Here is a 19,553-nt window from a genome sequence, read left to right on the forward strand (position 1 = left end):
ATAAATATTTTGTTTTTTTATGATTTATGTATGAAACCAACAGTACAAAATAAACGTTAAATATTTTAAAAAATAGCTAAAACAATACCCAAACATGTTTCCACCATCAAAATCACATATAAGTAGAGAGTGAACAATTGTATAATAATTATAAAATAAAATTTGTGTTTGTACCGGTGGTCTTTTGAGCCGACCAGATACGATACTTGTTTATTTTGGCCCCTAAGCAGTACTGATTCTGGTTTCAAAAGTGGGGTATCCATGATAGTACTCATTTGACACTAAGACCTCATCTTTTAGGGTAGATGGCGGCATTCACGTTGTCATGCCTATACGCTTTGCTAACCTCTTAATACCAGTGCGTTAAACTAGTTCAAAAAATTTGCTTGTCCCTTGTGGAAATTTAAATTATTCAAGCATGAGCTCTCGAAAATCACTTCATGTTGCGTACTATTTGTAGCAAAATCAAATATTTACGAAGCCAGTCAAGAATCCTGGCCCACGCCCCAATTAATACAGCCCACATAGCCCCGTTCGCTTCACACGAGTATGTCATTAATAACAAATCATTTCTAAATACAGTATTGACTCCGCTCATCCAATCGCTCGCATCCAGAATATTGGGTGTCATCCAATTTGTGAGAGCTGACAGACGTCGGACGTGCGTGGACGACAGACGACCAACAACTCTTTTGATGTAGTAAATTGGATTTTTGCGTGAAATAAAGATTAAGGCTCTTCATTATTTGGAAATGATTTTCGTATTGCTGCTGCTTACAAAGTGGCGGTTCCAGCCTTAGTAGTTCCAGTACGCTGAGTGCGATTAGGCAGAGCGATAATAAGGCCACACACTACTATTTATGTTAGAAACACCACAACCACAAATGTAAAATTAAAAGAAAATCACAATTTACGGGTTGCACTAATCAATTTCTCTCCAATATGAAACCATTTCGATGTAACTTTATTATTGTTTGAGAAAGTCATTTTCATAATAAAAAAAGGATCACTTCATTGTATTATAAAAAGGAACACTTGTTAAATACTTCCTTAAAGAACACATTACTCTCTGATAACATCTCTGCTAATCAATTCCAATCTAATTCATGTGTATCGATTGTTTTACGAGGAACATAGATTACTAACATAGATTAATAGCCATAAAATTATGAACTAAATTTAAATAAGAATAAAATATATGTCGGCGCAAATATGACTATTTACCTACTGATCATCAACTAATTACTCTGTGATAAGAAATTGATGTTAAACAGTTCCTTTTATTGTAATTTCAATACTTTAAAACGTGTTTGAAAAACGTGTAAACCCGCTCACGTGTTTGAAAAACGTGTAAACACGCTCACGTGTTTAAAACGTGTCAACACGCTCACGGGTCCGAAGCCCCATAAATACGGCCGTGCTGTCTAGCATTTTTTGATTCGTGTCCGAGCCGTTGTACTGTACGGATATCTCTGTAACGTTGTTATGCTTCTCGTGCAATATACGAAGTTTTCGTGAAGTTCTCGTGAAGTTTTGTTTCGGAAACCCAAACATGAGTCATTCGTCAACAAATTAATGACCGTGACGTCGCAAGGCTGACGTCACACTTTTTACAAACAATACGGACGTTCCTACTCCGTCATCAGAAGCGGGATCACACGCCGCCTCCGCTCAGCAACAACCTGGTGACCAGATAACCGTATCGGCGGATAATGACTACCCTCCAGCATCAGCCGATAAGCCTGTACCGTCTGCTTCACAAATCAGTATGGTCGAGCGACGGAATCAACAATCAACTGATCAATGAATACAAAAGATAAGTTTTTATTTTTGATTACTAAAATTTTACCACAAAATTCATCTGAAGACCATGATATCCTTACACAACGAACAACACCTTACATATTCTTATCCCACCTTCAATAAATCTACGAGAACCTCCGAGAAATCTACGAGAACCTCCGAGAAATCTACGAGAACCTCCGAGAAATCTACAAAAACCTCCGAGAACCCTACAATAAAATCGCATTAATAGTCTCAAACTTACATGGTTACAAGTAACGCAAGTATAACAGATGCGCTACTCAGAGAAAATTTTTATTCCTGCAGATCAATGGGGATCAAAGAACACCTACGAGAATCAACGAGGCTGGTGCAGAGCGCGCACCGCCTAAGTGGATCACATGCCGCCTCCGCTGAGCAACAACCTGGAGACCATAAAACCGTATCAGCGGAAGAAAGCGACCCACTAGCATCAGCCAATGAACCTCTACCAGATACTTTACAAACCAGGATGGTCGAGCAGCAAAATCAACAATCGGCATAAGGATAAGTTTTTATTTTTGATTAATAAAATTACGCCACCACATGAGTACCACAGTGTACGCCACCACATGAGTACCACAGTGTACGCCACCACATGAGTACCACAGTGTACGCCACCACATGAGTACCACAGTGTACGCCACCACATGAGTACCACATTGTACGCCACCACATGAGTACCACAGTGTACGCCACCACATGAGTACCACAGTGTACGCCCACTACATAAGTACCACAGTGTACGCTCACTACATAAGTACCACAGTGTACGCCCACTACATAAGTACCACAGTGTACGCTCACTACATAAGTACCACAGTGTACGCCCACTACATAAATGCCACAGTGTACGCCCACTACATAAGTACCACGGTGTACGCCCACTACATAAGTACCACGGTGTACGCCCACTACATAAGTACCACAGTGTACGTCCACTACATAAGTACCACAGTGTACGCCCACTACATAAGTACCACAGTGTACGCCCACTACATAAGTACCACAGTGTACGTCCACTACATAGTACCACAGTGTACGTTCACTACATAAGTACCTCAGTGTACGTCACAATATAAAACTACACAAAATAAGTTACTTTCAAAGTAACATAAAAAGGTACACAGATACCAATCTCAGAAACAGACATTCCATTGTTTCAGATGGACTCCAAGAACTCTCTGGTGATACACCATACATGGGCGGCTGGTGCAGAGCGCGCACCGCCTGTCAGTATGGCCGTGTCGGCGCAAATATGACTATTTACCTACTGATCATCAACTAATTACTCTGTGATAAGAAATTGATGTTAAACAGTTCCTTTTATTGTAATTTCAATACTTTAAAACGTGTTTGAAAAACGTGTAAACCCGCTCACGTGTTTGAAAAACGTGTAAACACGCTCACGTGTTTAAAACGTGTCAACACGCTCACGGGTCCGAAGCCCCATAAATACGGCCGTGCTGTCTAGCATTTTTTGATTCGTGTCCGAGCCGTTGTACTGTACGGATATCTCTGTAACGTTGTTATGCTTCTCGTGCAATATACGAAGTTTTCGTGAAGTTCTCGTGAAGTTTTGTTTCGGAAACCCAAACATGAGTCATTCGTCAACAAATTAATGACCGTGACGTCGCAAGGCTGACGTCACACTTTTTACAAACAATACGGACGTTCCTACTCCGTCATATACAAACGCACAATTCGTGAAGCCAATACCGGTTTACAGCGCGTATAAAATCTTCTAAACAATATCCGAAGACGCAACGTGTTAGTTTTTAGACAAACTGCGCACGAAGCTTAAGTAGCTTATCTCAATTTCTAAAGCAATTTCAGCAGTTTCAATGCAGCGTTTTCTAGTAAGTAAGACACGATAAGTCAGTGCTGAAAGTACATTGTCTCACGATCTCATTACGTGCCGAGTATCCTCGCGTATATACACTCTCTGTTCAAGTTCAGGTCACGGCTTCTTCTAAACTTCTAAATTAAATACCTTAAAGTACATTGAAGAACTACAAATGACAGCATTTTTAACGGTTGCGAATGAACAAACACAAGCTTGATATGCCAATGAGTAGGTTACATAAGATACGAAATTCATTCGGGTGTTTGTCTGTGCGTCTGTACAACAAAATCCCACAAGATGTTCAGAACCTATAAATACATAGGTTTAAGAAAATTATTAAAGAACATCTGTGCAATAAAGCTTACTATAAAGTCAATGATTATCTAGAAGATTGCACAAAGTGGGAATGAGTCGCTCCGGGCATTTCAATATTGCAATAATTGTTACGTTATAATACATCTTGTAAAAATGAATATTTAAAAAAATGTAATGTTTAAAAAAAAAAAGATATTCCCGCTGAGTTTCTTGCCAGTTCTTCTCAGGACGGAGGATAGTTTTTGTGAATGGGCGGTAGTTCTTTTTGACGTTCAACAAGTGTGTACTTTCATTTATGTCGAATAAAAAAAATTTGATTTGATTTAATTTTATAGATGTATTATTAAAGTGAAACTTCTTTAGGCGTGTTGAGAGTAAAATTTATCTCGCGACAGATTCGTTGCGGCTAGAGAGAAAAGATACAATTTAGAACGAGCGAAAGTGAGAAAATAGACAGAGCGTCTCGCAACCATTCGACCTTGGAAAGAGGGAGAAAGCGAGCTAGGTCGTTTCTCTTATACATATTCTGTTTACCGGCATCGGCCATTAGATGGCTTGTTATTAGTTTCTAATCGCTCCTGTAGATGGCAGTAACTTATTAAGTATCTTATATTTTATTTTTAATGAGGATTTAAAAAAAAATGAATTTATTTTCCTAAGAAGCACGACATCGTGATAGCCGCCACCCACCTTGAGTCACGAGGTCTCATTTTCATTTTATAACAGCTGCACCGCTCTTCGAAAAGAAGTATATGAGTAATGCACTGCGGAATTAGTTGTAGCGGTATCTATATGCGTGGGCTCACAAAAATTACACTAATTTATAAAATTCCCTGGATTTACACAGTTCTAACACTTCATGGACTAGTCCAGTCTTTCGTGAACAAGTATCAGCTATTAATTACTTTAAATAAATAGCAACTTTGCTACGGGAATTTAAGGTGCGCCTATTCGCATCTCGCGGTCTTAAAGTACACTGACAGTTAAAATTACCTAAAACGTTGTATTGTGTAATATTAAACATTTACACCGTCATTTTTAGCCAAAGTGCAAAAATTGACAGGTTCACAGCTATCATTGACGTCATGAAAGGCCGATCAATCATCGCTGTCGTTGACTGTACAAACATAATTTAAGCCCTAGGGGACCAATTCGCGACGATTCAATTAGGTCATCAATCAATTTATATTCTTCATAAGCGAGCCGTATTGAAAAGTCCATGGGGATGGTGGAGTTGGAATGCTTTCTGAAATAAAGTAGTTTTTCAATCAATTCAAGTCAATTAGTGTTGCTTCCTAAAGTGTATAAATAATTTTTAATTTAATTTTGATGTAATCGTGGCCTATAGGATAAGACGTCCGGTGCATTCGTGTTGAAGCGATGCACCGGTGTTCGAATCCCGCAGGCGGGTACCAATTTTTCTGATGAACTACGTACTTAACAAATGTTCACGATTGACTTCCACGGTGAAGGAATAACATCGTGTAATAAAAATCAAACCCGCAAAATTATAATTTTCGTAATTACTAGTGGTAGGATCTCTTGTGAGTCCGCACGGGTAGGTACCACCGCCCTGCCTATTTCTGCCGTGAAGCAGTAATGCATTTTGGTCTGAAGGGTAGGGTAGCCGTTGTAACTATACTGAGATTTTAGAACTTATATCTCAAGGTGGACGGCGCATTTACGTTGTAGATGTATATGGGCTCCAGTAACCACTTAACACCAGGTGGGCTGTGAGCTCGACCACCCAACTAAGCAACAAAAAAAAAACGATAATTTTGCAAATCGATTTTCAGTTTTTTTTAAGCCTAATTGGTAACGTGTCCGTGCGTACAGAAGACGTTGCAATTGTTACACTTAAATGCAGTTCTTTTTTTCTTTTGTCATCTAGTTATTAATGGGATATGGCTTACTAAAACGTATGCTTAAAACGATTTGTGCTAAAACAAAGAGCATAATATTTAATCAATATAATTTGATGGCACAGCTATGAGATTATTACTCAACCTTAAACAAATACAAGTGCTTTATGTTTAACATTGTACATGTTTGGTTGAGGTGTCGTTGTGCTCACCATCAGTAGGACTGGACGCTGCTTCTATTCAACTACATCAGCAAAAAAAAAAGATATATATTGAAAACAAAAATACTGAACCAGCCAAACGAAATTTCCCCTGAGCAAAGGATCTAAGCGTCAGCATATTCGGCAAAAAACATTTATTTTATTCCCGACAAAAATAGAGTTTTACGAGGTGACTGTCGTGTCGGCTGGGCGGCGTCTAGTGGAGTTCTTTAACCTATTAACAATTAAACTGAGAACTATCTGTATTTTTATTAATATTAATAGGAATTACTGGTGGTAGGACTTCTTGTGAATCCGCGCGGGTAGGTACCACCGCCCTGCCTATTTCTGCCGTGAAGCAGTAATGCGTTTTGGTTTGAAGGGTGAAGCAGCCGTTACACTTTAGACAAATATTAATAAAGACAAACAATATTTAATCTATTCTCAATTTGACCATAGACTATAAGCAATAAGAAAAGTTTGTCAATAAACAAATAGTATGCAGCATGCGTGTGTGTGTCAAATACATGGTATATAGTGTGGGTAATGTTTTTTTTATAAAATTAATGTATATTTTATTGATAATTTAAAAAAATATTAAAATTCTCTATAATCTCTATAAGTGTGGGAAATTTCATATTCGTCCGTCTGCGCAATTTTCGTAAAAAGGGATACAAAGTTTTTGCTTCACGTATTAATAAATGTTTAGGTATTTCAGAATTAATGCGCTCGTGGTTGAGCGATGCACTATAGCACCATACAACACACGTGACTTGCCCAGCTTGCTCCTTCATATCCTGCCGCCAACCTTGCCTAGTAAGCCGGGAAATGCTAAATCAAGACCACTAGGAGGATTAAATTATAAAATAGGGTTATTTTAGCATTTTAACGGACAGGAGGCAGATAAACAGTAATAGTTTTTCAAGAAAGTCACGCACGTGTTTCTTCTGATCAATACCTGAAGACACCATCAAAATGGAGAATCCTTGTACCTTCTGATGTTTCCAGTAATTACTTGAATTTCCAATAAATTCACTGTACAACACTAAATCCCCTTAAACAACTGCCTTGTGATTTTACTAATTGATCTCTGAAAGTGCCATTTACCTTAAATATTAAAACCTAAGCTCCTCGCAAAAACCCTGAAAACTTTATAAAAAAAAACATTTTATTTCGAAAGTTTTACACGTAGGCACGTAGTTTTACACGTCTGTGAGCGTTTTATACTATTTATGAGTTTCTGAATTATTTGTGTTTCAGTAGACCAGATTATGGAAGATACTCTTGTGTATGAGAGCCTATAATTAACATAATAATTTGTTCTTAGATCTCATTAATTTATATATGTACGATATAATTTTGGGAACAGATTACAGAAAGAGCTGAAGCTCTTGGAATTCCCTGTGGAGATTCATAACCACACATGTTGCAAACTCGAAGGCACGGAGTAGCGGCCAGAGCTCGTAGCCTAGGACAGTGCTACCTGGTTTCCTGATAATGAACTAGATCATAGAACTCATCTACACTAGACTTCACTTCTGGATTCTGAAATAATCCCGAACACCATAATTGCTCTAACTTTAGACACAATTCAAATAGGTACAAACCTTTAAGTAAAATGAGTCCAAACTGGTCTCCAACTAAGAGTAAAGCAGATCCGAAACGTGCGAAGAAAATAAACTAACAAGTAACGGTAACAAATCTAATTAGTGCCCAGAACTTATCTTTGATGGATAAGTTAGGCGAGCTACCTTAATTACCCAGTGTAACTAATCCTGATGGTGACGACATGGCATACATAATGACGAAGGATCCTGGTCTTCCGACGCGCTTTGCGACGAAGTTTGCGGTGTCGTGAGATTCTTATTTGTTTATAAATTAAGATGTCCAGATAAGTTCACTATGACTTGATTTTCACCATCAAACTTGAAACTTCAAAATTCTCCTCTACGTACAACATCTTTTATACCGGAACGGGAAACTAACTCACCAGGTGTAGGTATACGACAAAGGGAAGATCTTCCACCCAGAGGATGTTATTGCTCGGTAGACAGAATGGTCCGAATGCTGTTGTTCGGAACTGACTTGCTTATCTTCAAAGTGTCGTAAGCGAGATTCAGGCATTTGACAAATGTCTTGTGTTGTATGATGGCTACCCGCCACATCACTCACCTCCGAGACCAGAGGTCGTGTCATTTTAGTTATCGTTGTCCGTGCTGAGATTAGCTTGCAAGGGCTAGTGCTGCTTGAAGTTTGCAGTGAGTCGAAACTGAGCTTGAATGCTGCGTGATTGTCGCCAGTGCTGCTCGAAGTCTGCAGTGAGTCGAAACTGAGCTTGAATGCTGCGTGATTGTCGCCAGTGCTGCTCGAAGTCTGCGGTGAGTTGAGACTGAGCTTGAATGCTGCGTGATTGTCGCCAGTGCTGCTCGAAGTCTGCGGTGAGTCGAGACTGAGCTTGAATGCTGCGTGATTGTCGCCAGTGCTGCTCGAAGTCTGCGGTGAGTTGAGACTGAGCTTGAATGCTGCGTGATTGTCGCCAGTGCTGCTCGAAGTCTGCGGTGAGTCGAGACTGAGCTTGAATGCTGCGTGATTGTCGCCAGTGCTGCTCGAAGTCTGCGGTGAGTTGAGACTGAGCTTGAATGCTGCGTGATTGTCGCCAGTGCTGCTCAAAGTCTGCGGTGAGTCGAGACTGAGCTTGAATGCTGCGTGATTGTCGCCAGTGCTGCTCGAAGTCTGCGGTGAGTTGAGATTGAGCTTGAATGTTGCATGAGTGTCGTGAGTAGTCCATGTGATGCAGAGCTGCCACGTCGGAGATGTGTGACCCCAAGCGTTGATGATCCGGTCGTGGGCTACGATGAACTGTATTATCGTGATGAGGGAGTGAAGGTGCGTGCCGTAGGACCAGGAAGCGCGGTGAGTCGGCTACGATGGTCCTGTTGAGGCTGCGATGCTGGCTTGCTGCGGGACGACTACTGATGACTTGTTTTTTATCTGCGAGAATGCGGAAATTGTGGTAGCCGAAGTTCTTGATGCGCTAATGATGAAGTGCAGCAATGCAGGTCACCAGTTGTAGCTATACGACGGAGGGAAGATCTTCCTCCGAGCGGGTGCTATTTCTCTGTAGAGTGACGGTCCGAATGTTGTTGTTCGGAACTTGTACGAGTATATAAGTAAGCTTATCTTGAAAATATCGTAAGCGACATTCAGGCATCTATCAATCATCTTGTGTTGTATGATGGCTACCCGCCACACCGGGCGTTAGTTAAATCACATCAGGTAAGTAGAGAGCATATCTTGATAGTCAAAGACTTAATAATTTTGTGAAATAAACTCGCGGCTCACTTTGCCACCTACGGTACAGGAAAAACCAAATTAACGTGACACAAACACAAAAACTGCATTATTGTACACAATCAATCAAAGTGATATTAATCAGTGCTTTACCCTGACGATATCATGATTTATTTGAAGGTAATAATATATACGAGGGTTTTTGTTGTTCTCTTCGAAGGTAGACGAGCTACGGCCCTGATAGAGATAAGTTACTATCGCTCATGGACATCAGCAATACCACTAGCACAGTCAAACTGCTGCTAATTGAACACCAGCTTGCCGTTTCGACTCCTTTAGAATAACAGCTACTCTGCCCTTCGAACCAGACCGCATCATTTCGTTATATTTGTGAACAAAAGGTACGTATTTAGAGAAATTTCGAATTCACTCAGAATAAAACCACATCGGATCCAGCGCTTTGTAGCTTTTCAGGAACTCGACACTGTCAATAGTATTGACAGCACTGCGACTTGCTCCAGTGGCTATTAAGCTGTTAGACGAGTGGAAGTAACCCAAGAAGCACCAATATCTGTATATCCCCCGGGTGCTCCAAGGAATGGAAGCCGATACTTTTAGTAATAGACGACCCTTCCAACATCGATTTAATTATCGAGCCTTCGAAGTTCTCAGTATAATATTCGGATCAAACATCCTTTCATGAACCAAAATTAAATTAAATTTACTGATTGAGTTTACTATAGTTGATTACAGTGAAACTGAACCAATACGTTAAGGGCGAGCCGCATTTATAATAAGGTAATAGAATTTCAACTAACTACCTGTTCTATAGACTGTCAAAGAAAGAGAAAGAAGAAAGATCGAAGCATTAGAAATGTGGTGCCGGAAAAGGATGCTCCGTATATCTTGGACTGAGCATCGCACCAACGCCTCGATCCTAAAAGAACTTAATATCTCTTAAAGTTGTCGTCAACAGTGCAATCCAGGATTCTTCGATATTATGGACACGTATCGCGACGGCCAGCAGAGTCTATCGAAGCTTGTTGTTCAGGGTAGGGTCAATGGTAAAAGATCTCATGGACGAAGCCCCATGCGCTAAAGCTGTGCTAAAGCTGTGTGTGCTTCAAGCTAAACAGATGACAGACCTTACCAAAACTCCACTTAACGAGTGCGTGCGCCAAGCTTCATTTCGCAAACTATGGCGAGCATCTGTCAAGGCTGGCGACTATGATGATGACCTGTTCTATTAGTATTTGTAAGCAGTTGAGCTTACGACTTAGTGTCATGGAAGGACGTCGCCCTATCGTCGGACGTGAGGCAGGTCTTTATAGTATTGAAAACTCTATACAGCGTACGAATGAGATCACACTAACATTCTTTGTCTGCAGCATGAAAGACAAGTATATCTTACTAATTGCCTTAATTATATCAAATTGGCGAATTTCACTTTTATGGTAGCACGATGTTCTTCCTTCATAATGAAAGTCGTTCACGACTACGTATCATGCAGTATACCGTATAAGGCAACTATTTGATTTGAATCCGAGGTAGGCCGTGAATGCTGATTGAAGAAAAATAAAATAAACTTGTCATTATTGTTACGCCGGTAAGAGTAACACCATCTATCGCCGAATAGTCGAACGAATATCGAAGGATCCAGAATGCTCGAGAATTACAACGCCATCTATAGTCAGATAGCGGGAACTACGACTAGAGATGTGTGGAATATTCTCGATGATTCTAGGGATGAGGTATCGGCTATAAAAGCGTTGTATAGATGGCACGCAGTCAGTCAGTAATCGGAACTACTGGAAGCGAAACAGCGAACGGATCACTTGAAGCGAAGCGGAACAAGCGAGTTGAGAGTTTTAAAGTGTTTGTGAAGTGTTTAAGTGTTTTAAATGATGAATATAGTTTTAAAGTTGTACTTTGGTGAAACTTTATTTATCCCGAACCCTAGTGCGTAATATTATCAAATTATCCTTATAATTTCTCAAGAATTTATCAAGTAAATTACCCTTAATATTTAGTTTCAGCTACTTGTAACTAACTCTATTTATTGTTCACCAACGACGCCAAAGGTAGTGCGGTCCACCCTTTACTGCGAAGTTTAATATTAACAGTAAATTTGGCTTAATTCATTTCAGTAACAAAGCTTCAATAATGTTTTCATTATTATATTTTGCTCGAATTGAAAAATGATATATAAATTATTTTATTTTACGATATACCCATTAGGGTAATTACGGTAACGGTATATTAATACGATACACCAAACATTGGTACTATATTAGTAAATAACTTGGACGCTGACAATGATACTTCTATCGTGTAGCGGTAATGGGTTTCGGTTTGAAGGGTGGGATAACTGTTGTATACTATAAAACCTGAAGCGTAGAACTCATGTTTCAAGTTGAGTGGCGACCAGGGGAGTCCTCAGCTCTTCCACCAATATCTAAGCAATAACAAAAAACTTCAACCTAATGTGTCTCCGTGATTGGGAGCTTTCTAGTCGTGATTTTTCATGAACTACGGCTACCACTCTTAGTAACAAGAGAACCGTGAGCTCTTATACGAATCTACGCCAGTAAAACAATACATCAATGGAATCTTTAGGTCTTCACTTGATTACACCGAGCTAGTGCTTTGATTAGGTTTCTAACATTCAACAACAACGTGATCGGTTGTTTCTATTTATTTATTTTATTTATTTACTAGCTTTTGTCCGCGACTCCGCGTGCGTGGAATAGTTACTTTGGCATAACGCTAAATTTTACCCGCCTCTTCATTTACGTAGAAAGTGAAAATATTTTTGAATTATAGAATGTTAAGGAGCCATTTAAACCCGTATTTTGAAACATTCTTTATTGGTGCTCCGCTTGCATTGGTCTTAGCGTGATTTTATATAGCCTATAGCCTTTCTCAATAAATGGGCTATCTAACACTGATAGAATTTTTTAAATCGGACCAGTAGTTCCTGAGATTAGCGCGTTCAAACAAACAAACTCTTCAGCTTTATAATATTATATAAGTATACATTTATTTGGGAAACCAACAGTACAATACATACACAATATTATATATGAAAAAATAGCTAAAACAATAAAGAAACAAGTTTCCACCATCAAAATCACATATAAATAGAAGGTGAACAATGGAAAAAAATAAATTTATAAATTTAAGTTTACACAAAAAAAGAACAGAAAGTACTACTACAGACAAAAGAGTAGCACATTTCGTTCGAACCGTTCTTAATGACATTAGCGAATTTACATCTGAGCAGTGTCAAGTGTGGCTGTCCAGTGAGGTCACAGGTCCTGAGCACCTAACGGTACGTATCGCTACATTACGTTGTAATGTTTTACTTTGGTAGGTGTTAGAGGATAACGTCTTCTTGCGTGTATTCCATGTTTAATAATCATCTTAATCCTAGTTTACAATTATGAAGAAGCCTATGTTTCTGGGTGGTCCGCCTTATTAGGGCGACATACGAGACTAGACCTATTAATTATATTATATACTAAATGCTATGCTAATACTATGCTATGCTATGCTGTAATATATAAGTATACACACTTCAACGTATTACTAAGCTACGTATGGCTGTCGGTTTCCCTGAAAATCTGCAGGTAAAATCTTAATGAGGTTTCAGTTCATAGCTTCTTGTGTTAAGAAGCAGCGTATCGTTAATATCAGCTTTGAATTGGATTATTGGTGCTGGAAATGTAGCTATACATATAAATAAAGTTGGAGTGTCTTTTTGTAATATTGATGGACCGATTTTGACGGGACTTTCACTGATAGGTAGGTGATGACATAAGGAGTAACTTAGGCTACTTAGACTACTTTTTTTAGAGTAGCTTCACCCCGCGTCGTCAATAATAAAATTTAATGTTCCTGAAGCGAGGCGAGGGCGGGTCTCTAGTATTAAATATAAGTAGAACAAATATCACTAACCCTACAGATAATCAAACCAGAACCTCACGATGCTGTAGTATCATAATCACTAACCGGTAGACCAATAAGTAAAACGCGCTTACATTTAAAAGAGAAAGGATTCTAAAAGCAGGGTGCTTTACAATTTTTGTTGCCACACCAAAATTACTCGCAACGTCTGCTTATAAATAGTTTTTAAAAATTCAAATAAAAACGATAACCCCGAGCTGACCACCCCTCCCCCCCCCCCCACCCCTAACCAATCTGTAAACCAACTAATCTAACTATATAATAATAATAATAATAAAGCCTTTATTCAGACAAATACATTTTTTTTTACATATACAAGTGGTATTAATATTAATATTTTTTTTTTTTTTGCAAGTTTTTTTTTTTTTTTGCCTATGTTATTATTAGTTATTGTCTGTTTGTCTATTATAGACATAGGCCTCCTCCAACTGCCTCCATATGCTTCTATTTTCAGCTGTTCTGGTCCATGTGCTTCCCGCAACTGCCTTAATGTCGTCCACCCATCTCCTAAATGGTCTTTTTTTTTTTTTTTTTTTTTATTGCTTAGGTCTACCTCGGTTTCTTTTTCTGTCTCTCGGATACCAGTACATTATAGTTTTACACCATTTCTCCTGTCCTCTTATAGTATGCCCCGTCCACTTCCATTTAAGTTTCCTTATTGTAACTGAGACATCCTTTAATTGAGTTTGTTTTTTAATTGTTGATGTTCTTATTTTGTCTGATAATCTTTTCCCCGTCATGCTCCTCTCTATAGCGTTTTGACAAACTTCTAATTTTCGAGCATGTGCCATTGTTAGGGCCCATGTTTGACATCCGTATGTAAGGACAGGGAGGATGCAGGTGTTGAAGAGTTTCCTTTTAATGGTCATGCTTGTTTCATTGTTTTTCATCACTTCTTTTAGATTCCAGTACCTTTTCCATGCATTGGCTATTCGTCTTTCTATTTCTTTTGAAGTGAGGTCTGACGGCGATATTATTTGGCCTAAGTAAACGTATTCATCAACATATTCAATAGTGTTGCTGTTAATAGTTATGGGGTATTTTATATCGTTAGTCATAGCTTTAGTCTTCTGAGTGTTCATAATCAGTCCTACCTTCCGACTTTCCTCGTCTAATTCTCTAATTTTTTGTTGGTGAAAAGATTATTAAATCATCTGCAAATCTTAAATGGGTTAAGTTGTCTCCATCTATTGATAGCCCTCTTGTTTCCCAGTTTAGTTGACGAAAAACTAAAACTAATCTAACTAACTAATCTGTAAATCGACTGCCTAATAAGTTTAACGGTTACATTTTCATCGTAAGTAGCACGCTTACGGCTCCATAAAAAAAAGTAAAGAAAAAAATGTTCCTAATTACAAATTTATTGGAAATTAAATGAGTCTAGACTCCTCAAGTTATGTACTGCTTTTTCAAATCTGATTTTATCTGTGGCCGACAAACTTCACCATCACAAACAGTCCACGTTTTGACGTAATGACTTGATATAAGTGGCCTTCCAGCCAAAATAGGTCTTTTTATTAAAATCGCACGTCAAGTTTGGATCAAGGACAATAAAACTTTGTTATAATTTGTTTTAGACAAATTATACTTTGAGAACTGTCAGGAGTAATCCCACTACGATATTACACTTCTAACGGCCGTTTTCAATAACCTATCTATCCCTAGTTACGGTTACTAAAGATAGACAAATCTATATTTTTGTCCTTACTTACGTTCCAATAACCTATCGACGGGCAGCAGTTCCTATCGGATTTATCTATCCATCGTCGGGAGGACGGATAGCCTGCTAAAGATAGAACGCTCATACAAATCGTGCTTACTTCCGTTTCAATATGAGTTTTAAGTAACTCTCCGGTAGGCGGCGCTATCTCTAGTAAGGGCATTCGCAAGTGTATAATCTATGGGCATTCGCTTATCTGTCAAAATCGGCCGGTTACATGTTTATATTTCGAAAGTAAATCGCTATAATTTAATAACTGTTTCTCTTCATATTGGCATATTGTAGCAGTGATGATAGTGATATGGAATTATTTCAAATGATAATGGATTGTGATGCAGATAGTGATAGTGAGGCCGATATCATATGGTTAGGAAAATAAAGATCGTCTGAATTACATGGCGAAGATCAATAATTACGAATTTGACTATAGATTTCTGAGCAAAGGTGTTGTGAATGAATTGACTAATTTAATGAGACCATATTTGAGTGTAACGTCAAAAAGGTAAGATAAATTTTAACCATAAAAGTACTCGTTATTACAACTTATATTTTTAAAGCAATAGCAAAATTATACCTAATTTTTGTTGTGTTACAAAATCACACTCGACAGGAATTCTATAATACTGCTGGATTCCCATGGTGCCCTAAATGACATTCATATACTAATACAATAACCTGGTAGGCTATTTACCTTCATTCTTATTACACACTGATACCTCTACATTTTATATTTGTGTTACAGATTCAAATATAGGAGAGGAATTTAGCAATAGAAAAAGTGTATTTCGAATGTGTAATTTGTGTGCAATGCATCATTGATGTTTCAAAATGTTGTTGCTTGATGGCCTGGGTCTACTCATGATACAACTATAATTAACCATTCTGATTGAAAAGGTATTTCTTATTTATATTACCTTATTTATATTATTATTATTATATACTAGCTGACCCGGCAGACTTCGTAGTGCCTCAATAGATCAATAAAAGACCTAAACTTTTGTTTAAGATAAACTTAAAACAAACAAAAGGAATCCATCCGACGGGGGACACATCAAAGGAAAAACAAAATTGTTATTTTTATTTAATTCCGAATATTTTTATATTTATCTAACCTTTTAAACCTTCTCTGGACTTCAACGTTTTCATGTTATGTCGTGACGACGGAAAACGGATTTCATTTTTATATATATAGATTATTATTATATTTTTATTTATTTATATTATATATTTAGGTGTTTATATGAATTTAATATGACACTATTATAATAAATTATCTACATATCAAGAGAACATTGATAACAAGGTGGACTTGAAAATTGCTATTTGCTTGCCGATAGAGGCTATCCCCAAAACCCTATCTTTTAACGTGATTAATTAACCCACATACTCAATCGGAACGATTTAAAATGAATCACATATTCAAACAAGGAATACTATAGAGAGGTAATCTTTTTTTTTAGTTAAGAGTTTGTTATACTGTATTGTAAAATAATGTAAGCGAATAATGTATAATTTTCAGATGCATTGGTGTTTGTAAAAGAAGACTCCCTGTATATCATTGAAAAGTAGATTAAAACTAGAAAATATGCAAGCTGTTATTATAGCTGCCATGCTGCATAATATCGTCAGAAGTATGAATTTAGAAGAATTAGAATCAGAAATTTCAGTCGCAGATACACTACAGGAAAATAATATAATTGTTTGTAACAATTTTTCAAAACTTACATCTGAAATACAACTATGTACTTATAAATAATTGCTTCCAAAGATAATTTATAAAATAAACTCCAAAGATAATTTGACAATTTTTTATTTTCCAAAATGATAATTACATGGTAGTTAGTACATGCAAGATATTTAATTTAGAATTTGTACATATACTTAAAAAACTATCTAACATAAAATTATTATTGCCTACTTAATTTATGAAATTTAATATTCCTTTTAAGTAATTTTTAATTTTTTAAACTAGCATTATCTAAATCTAACTTAACTTTTGCTACAACAATCTCCTTTTATTTATTTTCCAAGTCAAGTCTCTTTTTTGCTATTAGATATTCTGCTAATGCATTGTCCCTATGCTAGCCTTGCATTTCTTTTCTTCCATCTTGTTTCCGCTTGGCTGTATAAGTGTTAAAAATATTATATGTGACCTACAACAATGTGCATGCTTTATCCAAAATTTCATCTGCAATCCTTACCACCTCCAGCCTGTAACAAAGAGCATAATTATTTCAAATACTACGGCAACCTGAAGAAAAAATCATGTTTATCAATGTGTTATTAGAGACAAACAATCAACTAATTATACTAACCTTACTAAGGTTGTTTCTTATGTTGCCGTAGCGTTCTTTAAGTTTTCCCATTTTAGTCGAAGCTGCGATGGAGTTCGTCGGAAACGACGAATCGACGAATTAAAATCATTTATAAGGGTTTGCCAAGCCTGCTCCTTCAATTTATTGTTTGTGGCATTTGTTGCCTTATTATTGAAATGTTTTTTCGCCGCCACAAGTTCTGCTAGAATCATCGTCTCATCTTTTGTCATGGGTGCTGCCTTTCTTGACTGAAAAAGATATATTTTCTAAACTTGAACTCAAAGTTTTCAAAGTAAAATTATTATTATCAATGTAGTTCATAGATACTTACAGAATTCATTTTATTTCACTGTAGCTCTTTAATTATAAACACACTTAGAATTATAAACGAAAGTTTTAAAGCGTTTTGGAGGTAAGTCATCATCTAATATAATAGGTAAACAATAGAAAAACAAACAAAAGAAACTGATCACTGCTTATTGGCAAACGGACTGTCAAAACGTTTCGTTTCATAATTTCGACTAGGATAAAAATAGCAATACGTCCAATTTAAAAAAATCTACATATGTTTTTATTACTTTTTGTTATAAACAAATGTGTTTATGATAGTCTACGATATGCTGGTTAAATTATAGATATAATTTAGAATAAAATAAAATAAGTCTTGATCCTGATGTTGTTTCGTATTTGTAGTAGAACGAAACGTATCAAGAGGCTCGGATAAATCGGAGGGAAGAAGCTATCTACTGTTGGTTAAAGAGAGATAGCACTTATCCGTGATTGTGAAACGCAAACTAAGGATAGATACGCTCTTGCTGATATTCGGAGATAGCTATCTATCCGAAAACTCAGATACGTTATTGAAAACGGCCGTATAAGTAACTGTTGAAACTGTTTGGCAACATCGGGTATGTTGTACCTACCTATTGATAAAAGTTAATTGAATATCGACGCGAAAATTAGAGAATCCGCTGTTTGTTTTTCATTTCTTTAGACCACAGAAGTGATAATCATCTGGTGTTAAATGGTTACTGGAGCCCATAGACATCTACAACGTAAATGCGCCACCCACCTCGAAATATATAAGTAAGTTCTAAGGTCTCAAGTATAGTTACAACGGCTGCCCCACTCTTCAAACCAAAACACATTACTGCTTCACGGCAGAAATAGGCAGGGTGGTGGTACCTACCCGCGCGGACTCACAAGAGGTACTACCACCAGTAAAAGGTGGTTGGGATTCTCCCTCGACGGTCCGGGATTCGACGAAATTGAAGCTGTGGCGAGTGAGCAAGCACCGAAATCATACGATTTTACGTCTCATCAGGTGATCCAAGTGCCGTGTGCAAAGACAATTAAACCACGCCCCCTGCAACATGTCGCCGGCGCATCTTATTTGTCGTAGTGGTAAAGACACAAGATCTGCCACGCTCTGATCTATTGTTCTTCAGGCGGAGGACATGTTGAAAGGGGCGGCAACTCCTGCGCAAATTATTATACTAGAATTATTTTGTCCGTGCAGTTTGGGTCATAAATAATCGGAGCGGTGAAGCGAGTATTTCGCTCTCTCTTCCACTCACGAGCCTTACGCACGGGCATAGTGATGCGCATTATTGTTGTCGATAAGCGTTATCGATAGTGTATTTAATTTTGTCATTTTGTGGGCTAGTGATAAAAATGAAAGAAAAAATCACTAATCGAACACTTACACCACATATTGCCGCAGCAAGTTAACGAGAACGGCAGAAGTTAACACTTTGTAACTTTTCGGAATCTATTCTCATTTCAGTGAAATTTTTTAACACATTGTTGATAATAACACGTGCTTGTGCTGGTATACTTTTGCCAACAAGCAAAATATTTGAATAAATTCTGCTGTTTTGGTACAAAACAAAGGAATAGCCATTGTGTCACTAAAGAAATTCAGAGAGCAAATGCACAAATCACGTTTCTCTTCGACATATGTACTACAATTTGCAGGTAGGTACAACAAATGACTCATAACATAACAATGTCTCACCACCCTTCGTATACCGCCCCGCCGCCCTGTACCTGCCTTCGATGACTCATTTGTTTTTTACGATAATCGCGTTGTGCCCGCGCAACATGCTCACCGGCCTAGCCGAGCTATGTTTTATGACTCAAACTGCACGGACAAAATAATTCTACTATAGATTTAATATTTACTATAAATATGATTGTGCCGTAATTGTGATACAG

At 37.7% G+C, this 19,553-nt stretch overlaps 1 protein-coding gene and 3 long non-coding RNA genes across 6 annotated transcripts in view; 2 read left to right on the forward strand and 2 right to left on the reverse strand.

Annotated features, from left to right (window-relative positions):
- Positions 1-19,553, reverse strand: part of AstA-R1 (allatostatin A receptor 1) — a 92,530-nt gene that overhangs the window by 38,959 nt on the left and 34,018 nt on the right. The gene's annotated exons all lie outside the window — the stretch shown is intronic.
- LOC149501059 (uncharacterized) lies at positions 13,654-13,957 on the forward strand. Its single transcript, XR_016324494.1, has 2 exons — positions 13,654-13,815; positions 13,849-13,957. It is a non-coding gene; the product is annotated as an uncharacterized LOC149501059 (long non-coding RNA).
- Positions 15,202-16,818, forward strand: LOC149501060 (uncharacterized). Its single transcript, XR_016324451.1, has 3 exons — positions 15,202-15,523; positions 15,764-15,915; positions 16,541-16,818. It is a non-coding gene; the product is annotated as an uncharacterized LOC149501060 (long non-coding RNA).
- Positions 16,816-19,549, reverse strand: LOC149501061 (uncharacterized). Of its 2 annotated transcripts, XR_016324450.1 has the most exons (3): positions 17,668-18,231; positions 17,337-17,584; positions 16,816-17,232 (listed from the first exon to the last, which is right to left on the reverse strand). It is a non-coding gene; the product is annotated as an uncharacterized LOC149501061 (long non-coding RNA). The 2 variants fall into 2 exon arrangements; XR_016324449.1 differs by having other exon boundaries at positions 17,337-19,549.

This window comes from Bombyx mandarina, chromosome 17 (genome assembly GCF_030267445.1).
Source record: "Bombyx mandarina strain Sakado chromosome 17, ASM3026744v2".
NCBI lineage: Eukaryota > Metazoa > Arthropoda > Insecta > Lepidoptera > Bombycidae > Bombyx > Bombyx mandarina.